Below are 10,045 nucleotides of genomic sequence, written 5' to 3' on the forward strand. Positions count from 1 at the left end.
TTAGTTGTACTTAGTACCTACTCTGGCCAGGTGCACCTTTAAATAAGCAAAGATGTGTCTTCTACATAAATACCCAAATTATACTGGTCTACAGCCTCTCTCTCTCTCTCTCTCTCTCTCTCTCTCTCTCTGCCCTCTGTCTAGGAGGCAGGAGAAACTGCGTGTCAGTACGTAGTTGTAGCCTCTTACTACGGATGGGCCCGTTGACAGGCTTATACAGTGTGTGGTAAAAACACTCAACTACATCCTAACAACATTGCTACAACAAAGTAAGGAATCTTAGATAACCGATTAAGACTTGGTCATGACCATTTTGGTGACAATAAGGTTATAACAGAGGTTAAGTCAAGTCAAGCCAAGTTAAGTCAGAGGTTAATTAAGGGGTTAAGTCAGGTAGTATGTAGTTTTAATTTATAAGTCACCACTTCACTCTTCACTTTAACTCTACTCTACTCTACTGACACAACAGCATATAGTTAACAACAGTACATTCTGACTTAAGTACAGTGGCTGAGTAGTTTTAATGTATAAATCACCACTTCACTCTTCACTTTAACTCTACTCTACTTACACAACATCATATAGTTAACAACAGTACGTTCTTCCTAAAGTGATGTACAGTGGCTGAGTAGTCTTAGACCTAATGTATAAATCACCACTTCACTTTACTTTAACTCTACTCTACTCTACTTAAACAACGGCATATATTTAACAACAGTACATTACTAAAGTGCTGTATAGTGGCTGAGTTAAAACAAGTAGTCAGATTAACAATAGAGTGGTGGCAGAGCCTATGTCCTGCTGCACTTCACTCTTCACTTTAACTCTACTCCACTCTACTTAAACAACGGCATGTATTTAAAAACAGTACATTACTAAAGTGCTGTATAGTGGCTGAGTTAAAACCAGTAGTAAGATGAGCACTACAGCACAGTGGTGACAGCCTATGTCCTGCAGCACTTCACTCTTCACTTTAACTCTACTCCACTCTACTTAAACAACAGCATATATTTAACAACAGTACATTACTAAAGTGCTGTATAGTTAAAACCAGTAGTAAGATGAGCACTACAGCACAGTGATGGCAGAGCCTATGTCCTGCACTGCAGCCTGTGGCTGGTGATCAGTGACCTTTATACACTTCTCCTGCCCTATAGAGCTTGAAAGTCCCGCCCCTTAGTTCCGCATTTCACGGGACCTAAGCTGACCATCTAACAACATGGTAGCGAGTAAATATCTTCTGATCTCAGTCATTATATGCGCTGGGCTACAAAAATGCTGTTTAAGAGGCTAGATAAAGATTATTCATGCAGAAGTATCAATGTTTTGTTCCGAGGCCGTCTGCATGAAAAATGTGAAGAAACACAGCTTTCTAAAAAGTTTGGGGGTTCGTACGAAAAATTAAACAAAAATATCAGAAACAACATATGTGGAGCTCGTGGCACAACTCGAAGGGGCTCGAAATATCATTTTAATACCGCCATTGGATTACATGCTACGATTTTCGGCTAAAAACGCTGTTGAGGTCCCATGAAATCGGGGGAAGTGACGTCACTTTCAAGCTCTATGTGAGGAGTCCCACAGGGTGTGGCTCTTCAGCAGAGGCGTATTGTTTTCTTTCTTTCTTTTCAGTTTGTGTTTACATTTTGTTTTGTTCTATTTTGTTTTGTTTTGTTTCACGCCCTATTTTGACAGTTATGATAATTTATGTGCGATATGTAGCCTACGTACAATAATGGATTTGCAATTTGTGTGTATGATAATTGTATCAATAGGCTAACTGCATAAAATGCCTCTGTGATGACCTGCAATAAAATACATATGTATAAAGGCATGGGAGTCAAACTGCATGTAATTACCATACACTGTAAAACTTTGCTGTAATTACGCAGTAATATACCACAAAATGTCCTCGTATTTATTTCAGACGCAACAAATAATTGGTTAAATTAAACCTTGTGCTGTCTCTTTATTGTTCAGTTGTGGTAACTGTGTTGTCTTGTGTCAAATAATGTGAGCCGAATGTGGCTACTTCAGTTAGATGATTGAAGAAAGCCGCAAAACCGGCTGGACCAGGGAAATGGGATGGGGGGGGGTATTTATATTAGATGTAAAGGTTAATTGGCCCAAATTGAGTAATGTGATTTTTAAAGAAAAAAACAATAGTCCCATTCATAACTAATTATTTACTTTATACAGTATTTTGCAATGTAATGTAATTTTCATGACATTTCTTAGTCACTCTCAGTTTTGATTGAGATTGATATGGGTCCAGAGTGGGGGAGGCTAAATGTTATATGGGCCTTTACCAGTCTTTCAGAGCATTTCATCATGATGGGAGTGAGTACTGTGGGCTTGTAGTCGTTCAGTGATGATGATGCTGGTGACTTCTTTGGTAGTGGAACCATGGTGGTAGCGTTGAAGCTAGCTGGAATGGTTGCTTGGTTAACTTTAGAGAGATGTTGTATATGTAATGTGTGTAGATGTGATGTGTAGATGTGAGGTTAGTGAGTGCGTCGGCACAGTCACTGAGCACACAGCCGGGTATGTTGTCTGGGCCTGCAGCTCAGAGGCAGGGCCGGATTAACATTGCCCGGGGCCCCTAGGCTACAGGTTGTTGCGGGGCCCCCTGAAAGGCAAATTTTGCAGGAAAATTACAAAGACGATGTCATGATGACGAGCTAGGAATTGAGGGCAACCTGTCTACCAACTGTACTGAACACAATAGATACATATTTCAATGTTGCATTGGGTCAAAATTCAGCATTTTTTCACTCCTGGCCAATCAGGGGCCCCCAGGCCTGTGTGTTAATCCGACCCTGCTCAGAGGGGTTCACCTTGTGTAGGGTCCAGTTGAAGTGCGATGTTGCCTGGACTGATGGCGGCTTTTGTAGGTGTTTTGTAGGTGTTGTGTTGTTTTCTTCACACCAGCTGCAGAAGGGGTTTAGTGAGTTGAGGAAGTCTCTGTTCTCGCTTCTTGTTAGGGGAGCTGGCTTGTAGCTTGTGGTTGTTAGTGCATCTTGGGTCTTTTGTGTCTGTGATGTGGGAGTTGGTTTTCTATCCATAGACACGTTCTTTCAGTGAAGGTATACGCGCCTTTGGACTTGGTGCCTGGTGGGTGCGTAGGTTCCAGTGGATTAACTTGAAGCAATGAAGGGGAACTCACACACCGTAATGCAGAATGCACAGCACTGATGATGGTCTGACTGTGACCAAAACGTCTGCACTGCACTTGGGTAGCACTTTTTTTTAGTTTTTCCTTAATGTAATTAAAGTTTACTATTGCATTTGGCATTACGGTGTGCGAGTTCCCCTTCCTATCCCTAGACACGCCTGCAGGCTGCTCTCACGCTCCGGTGCAAGTCGGCCCTGGATGACTTGTATGGTAGTAGCCTGGTAAACCAGCGCCACCCGCTGGGCCCCGATTTTTTTCAGCTGCGAGTGGGTCTGGCCTCGGATCTGAGAATGTTTTGAACACTGTGCCCTGAGTCTGGCAAAACCAATTACAGCGCAGAGATTTGTTTTGAATCAAAGAGAGCAGGGTTTTGAGGGAGTGACGACGAAGCTTGCAACACCGTTGGGAAAGCACATCAACGGCAAAGATCGCCGATTGGTCAGAGCGCCGGCACGGTTTGAAAAAACAACAGGTTGTTCTCATCAGCAATCGTCCGAGGTATCGTTCATCCGGGCCAGACTAAATTACTCCGGTCTCACATTTAGGCTGGTTTATCAGGCTACTTGAGGGCCTCTTGATCCATTGTCATCCAGTTCCAGAAATACTGCAGATAGATACCAACGTGCAGTCATGGGTAAGCGGTTAGGGCGTCAGACTTGTATTCCAAAGGTTGCCGGTTCGAGTCCTGACCCATCAGGTTGGTGGAGGGAGTAATTAACCAGTGCTCTCCCCCATCCTCCTCCATGACTGAGGTACCCTGAGCATGGTACCGTCCTGCCGCACTGTTCCCTAGGGGCGCCATTGGGGGCGGCCCCCTTGCACAGGTGAGGCGTAAATGCAATTTTGTTGTGTGCAGTGAACACTTGTGTGCTGTGGAGTGCTGTGTCACAATGACAATGGGAGTTGGAGTTTCCCAGGTGGGCTTTCAGCTTGTGGCTGTTAGTGACTGGATACATGGCCAGAGGCATGTTGGGTCTTTAGTGTCTGTGACATGGGAGTTGATTCTCTATCCATAGACAGATAGATGATGGCGTACGAGCCGAAACCTGTCTGCTTGTGGACATGGTGGTATTTAATATATAAATAATGAGGCTCGTGAGTGCAGATTTTCTCCTCTTTTAATTACATTACATTACATTCATTGGCGTGCACAGATAGACACGAGGTGTTGCTTGGGCAGCACCAAGTTGCCTTTAACGGACAAAAGTGCCCTTTTGAAAGTTCGTTTTTTATTTTTATTTTTTATTATTTTATTCCTTAAATGTAGGGTTAACGCTGTAGTCGATGTTCCCATCATCATTTAGACATGACTGTCAATTAAAATCGCGTGATAATAATGCCTCATGCCCCCTCCAACGGCACACATCCCTCCATTTGTCAACGTGAGCGCGCTTGGACTGAAAGATTCGGAAGCGCGTTGCGCAGGCAGTAGTGTGGCGGGCAGCCCCCACCGTTCTCCCCTCCAGCCAGGTAGCAGTCAATAGCCTATTTAAGATGTTGAAAGTTGCTTGTGAGTGACTTTGGAAGTGATCTAGCCTCCAGAGTGTAGTATGAGTATGTAATTGTCCCTAGTTAGATACCGTACTAATTACTTGATGACGTCTTGACCTTACGTAAGGACGTAGGTGAATGTATTGTGTGTTCAGAGTTGGCTCGTGACTGATTGAAGTAAACGGGCTACGTTATGGTGGTTCCAACTGCAGCTACATGTCCATGATTCTTTACTCATATTATCAACAACACTACATGGTGACAGAAGTGGACGTCTCCTACCATTACGGAAGACGAGGGTGAGAGAGACAATTAATCAGTGCAGACATGCAGCAAGCGTTTACTCAGCCGTCGCCACTGTCCTTTACTGGGAATTTGGCGGAAAACTGGAGGAAGTGGGAACAAAGATTCCAAGTTTACCTCGAAGCATCGGAGCTCACAGATAAATCTGAGGCAAGAAAAATAGCCGTATTTTTGCACTGTGTTGGAGAGGATGGATTAGAAGTGTATAACACGCTCAAAATCACCTATGCTGACCCTGCAGATAAAGCGTTATCAGACGTTCTCGCTGCATTTAAAAAGTACTGCGAGCCGAGAAAAAACACTGTTTATGAGCGGTATCAGTTTTGGAAGCACATGTACAATGCCGACGCGGGAATTGACAAGTTTGTGACTGAACTTAAATCCAGAGCCCGCCAGTGTGAATTCGGAGATTCTGAAGATCTCATGATACGGGACAAAATAGTGTTTAGCGTGACTGACACTTCCCTACGGGAGAAACTGCTGTCAATCCCGGACTTGGCCCTAACCAAAGCCATAGACCTATGCCGCGCAAAGGAAGTGGTGTGTGCACAAGCCAAAGCCATGTCCCCTGTGAGTGTCACAGAGCACGTAGATGCAATCGGAAGCAGAGATACCCCAAAACAACAAAAACGAGCCGACACTAACAGAACACGTGTGAAAGACCAAGTGCAGTCATGTGGTAGGTGCGGGAGACAACATAAGCCAAGAAGCTGCCCAGCATACAATGCCCATTGCAACGCATGTGGGAAGAAAAATCATTTCTCTGCAGTGTGCAAATCAAGCAAAGTAGTGGCACCACTTGACACTGACACAGATTCTGAGTGTGATGAAGCCAGCACAGCCGTTGACACATTGTTTATTGACACTGTAGCACATAAAAAGCGAAATTCAGACACAGGCTGGTTCACTAACCTACACATTGGCAACAAAGTGGTGTCATTCAAGCTAGATAGTGGTGCTGAGGCAAACATACTCCCCAAGTCTGTCCTGTCAACTCTCTCTGTGCCTGTCGACATCCAAAAGACAGACACTGTGCTAGTTGCCTATGGAGGAGCCAGGATTAAGCCCATTGGAAAGATCCGGCTTCGGGTCCAGACCCAGCATAAGCAGACTTCTCTTGACTTTTTTGTCACAACAGCATCATCCACGGCTCTGCTAGGCCGCAAGGCATGTGTACAACTTGACCTCATCAGGAAAGTGGAGGCCCTGGCTCCAGCGGCGCCGGCGTCAAAGAAGGAGCTGCTGGCCCGATACGCCTCAGTTTTTGAAGGTCTGGGTGAGTTCCCAGGCCAACACCATATCTACACAGACCCCTCCGTGCCGCCAGTAATCCATGGCTGTAGGAAAATTCCCTATGCAGTGCATGACCGCTTAAAAACTACGCTTGATGGCCTGGAAAGTAAAGGTGTCATTAGCAAAGTCACAAAGCCCACACCATGGGTCAGCAGTTTGTGCATCACTGAGAAGAAAAATGGCTCACTCAGGGTTTGCCTTGACCCCAGAGATCTGAACCGGGCCATACTGCGCCAACACTTCTCCATACCCACGGCTGAAGACATACAACGCCGACTCGCTGGTAAGAAAATTTTCTCCATTCTTGATGAGCGCGACGGGTACTGGCAAATAAAACTAGATGATGAGTCGGCAGATCTCTGCACCTTTAACACTCCCTGGGGCAGATACCGTTTCCACCGCCTCCCATTCGGCATAAAATCAGCGAGTGAAGTTTTCCAACAAGTCAACTATGAGAGCTTTGGTGACATTGATGGTGTCTTCATAGTGACATGACATGACATGATAATTGCTGCAGAAAACAAAACAGAACATGACAGAATACTTCAGAAAGTGATGGACAGGGCCATACGGCTGAATGTGAAATTCAACAAGGACAAGGTTCAATACATGGTCAAAGAAGTCAAGTATCTGGGCCATATTATCAGTGCAGAAGGAGTCAAGCCAGATGACTCCAAAGTCACAGCCATTCAACAGATGCCCCCACCCACTGACAGGAAGGGCCTGCAGCGCCTACTCGGCATGACCAGGTATCTGGCCCAGTACATCCCCAACGAGGCGGCCCTTACTGCGCCTCTACGGCTGCTGCTCAGGAAGGATGTGGACTGGCAGTGGCATCCAGAACAAGAAGCTGCGCTGGAAGCCCTGAAAACAGCCATCTCAACAGCGCCGCTGCTTCGCTTTTATGACCCCAAAATGCCTGTAGAAATTCAGGCTGATGCCTCCAAAGATGGGCTGGGTGCCTGCCTCATGCAGAACAAACAGCCAATAGCCTATGCATCCAGAGCGCTATCACCAGCTGAGCAAAACTATGCTCAAATAGAAAAAGAATTGCTGGCTGTGGTTTTCTCTCTCAAGAAGTTTCATCAATACGTCTACGGTGTCCCTGTGAAAATCCAGTCAGATCACAAGCCTTTGGAGGCTATCCTGTCAAAGCCTATTGGCAAGGCCCCGGCAAGGCTACAGAGGATGCTTCTCCAGATCCAAAGATACGACATCTCCCTGGTCTACACCCCAGGAAAAGAACTCTTGATCGCAGACACTCTGTCCAGAGCACACCCCCACTCAGTGTCGAATGAGCATGACCTGGGTGACGAGAGAGTTGTGTATGCCACAGACTTTGAACCACTTCAAGGTAACATAATGCATCTCATAAAAACAACCACTGCTACTGATGCTGAAATGCAGCGCCTCATGGCCATGCACAGGTCAGGCTGGCCTAAACATAAGAAGTCTGCGCCACAGCAGGTGAAGTCATATTGGCATGTGAGGCACAGGCTGAGTGTCAACGAGGGGTTGCTATTGATGGATGACCGCGTGATCGTACCACGTCCCCTGAGAGCTGAAACACTCAAGCGCCTACATACAGCTCACCAAGGCATACAGCGCTCACTAGCTCACGCAAGGGCTACCATGTACTGGCCTGGCTGGTCGGAGGCTGTGCGCAGATTGGTTGAGTCCTGCATTCCCTGCCAGGAACAGCTGCCAGCCAACCACAAAGAACCCCTGCTTCCTCACCCTGTTCCTGACCGGCCATGGGAAAGGATTGCTGCAGATCTATTCCATCTGAATGGGAAACCATTCCTCCTGATTGTGGACTATTTCTCTAAATACCCAGAAGTCCTACAGCTCACAGACATGACCGCTCAGTCTGTCATACAGAAATTCAAGGCTGTGCTTGCACGACACGGCATCCCTGACATCCTCATTGCTGACCATGTGCCGTTTGCATCCAGTGAGATGGCCCAGTTTGCAGCTGACTGGGGTTTTCGCATCATTCACTCCAGCCCCCATTTTCCCCAGTCCAATGGCATGGCGGAGCGCACAATACGCACGGTGAAGTCAGTGCTGAAATCTGCGGCGAAGTCAGGTGTTGACCCCCACCTGGCTCTCCTTCATCTGCGAAACACCCCTGTCACTGGACTGCAGTACTCTCCGGCCCAACTTCTCATGTGTCGCATGCTGAAATCCACCTTGCCAGTTACCAAGGCTGCGCTGATGCCATCCATGCCTGTTGCTGTGGCCGCAGCTCTTCGTCGCCGTCAGTGTCAGCAGAAGGCGGTGTATGACAAATCGGCAGCGCCACTTCGTCCCTTTAAGGAGGGGGAAAGAGTATACATGAGGATTAATGACAAGTGGATCCCAGCAACAGTGGTGAATGCCAGGAAGGAGCCGCGAGCTTACGATGTCGTCACATCCTCAGGTGCACGATATCGCAGGAACAGGAGACACCTTCGCCGCGATAGAGCTCGAGCACCTCATCGCCACCGTGATGATTCCAGCATTCACGATGATGAGGACGGTGATTCAGACATCAGTGGCACAGAAGCTCATCCAAATGAGGGCCTAGCAGAGGACCCTCAGGCGCCACCACCTGAAGCTGTGCCACCGCCTGAAGCTGCAGAGCCGGCTTCCTGCACACGAGCTGGTCGTCATATCCAGCTACCAGGTCACCTGAGAGATTATGTGCTGTCCTAAACCTGTTAATGGACTGTAAGTGTTGTCTCATACTTTCATGTTTATGTTGGTAAGACTTCCAGTTAAGTTGGTGTTCTAGGGCTCATTACTGTTAAGTCTCTATGTGTGTTATCCTGTTATCCTGACTCAATTATACAGTTTATAAAAGGCTTACCTTTCTAAGAGGGGGGATGTAGTATGAGTATGTAATTGTCCCTAGTTAGATACCGTACTAATTACTTGATGACGTCTTGACCTTACGTAAGGACGTAGGTGAATGTATTGTGTGTTCAGAGTTGGCTCGTGACTGATTGAAGTAAACGGGCTACGTTATGGTGGTTCCAACTGCAGCTACATGTCCATGATTCTTTACTCATATTATCAACAACACTACACATAGAGCCTTGACTTTTATAATGAGACTTTGGTAATTGTGCATTTATCAAATCTACCGCAGAAGAGGTAGCCCAAGTTATGTCAACAATTAACACGGTGTAACATGATTGTAACAACCATTATTAGCCTATAATGAATCCAGAAGTTGCTCAAACAGTTTCAGGTCTAACGATGAACCTGTTCTGTAGAATGTTTGGGAAACAGCGAGAGGATTCATGTAGGTATGTTTGGGAAAACGTCGGCCTCCTGATGAAATATGCAACGCGCCAAACATTTGTAACAGACGGCGGCATGGAACAGAACAGCGGTCATGGCCAGGGAGGAAAAACAAAGTTTGTGGGTGAATTCCAGCAAATCTGCCACTTATAGCCTTCTGCACAGCAATAATAACAGGGTGCACAGTAATGTCTTATGCGGCGGTAAACAGGATTGTGTTTAATGACACCTCCAGAAAAGTGTTATTACTTACACGGATACAATCTCCGACCCAAAGAAGCAGTTTTCACTCACAATAGTGTAATACGATTTGATAATGTCTTGCAATGATAGTTGGGCTTTAATATTGGTCTTAACAGTTTGAAAACACACATGAACTAATTAAAATCAGTACTAATGGAGGAAAAATAATCGGAGATGCAGAGTTTTCCAAGTAAGGAATCTGAATGAATCGCTTCCTGATGACTGCAAGTATGTTCAACTGCTGCGCTGGGA

The sequence above is a fragment of the Engraulis encrasicolus genome, chromosome 18 (genome assembly GCF_034702125.1).
Source record: "Engraulis encrasicolus isolate BLACKSEA-1 chromosome 18, IST_EnEncr_1.0, whole genome shotgun sequence".
Classification (NCBI taxonomy): Eukaryota; Metazoa; Chordata; class Actinopteri; order Clupeiformes; family Engraulidae; genus Engraulis; species Engraulis encrasicolus.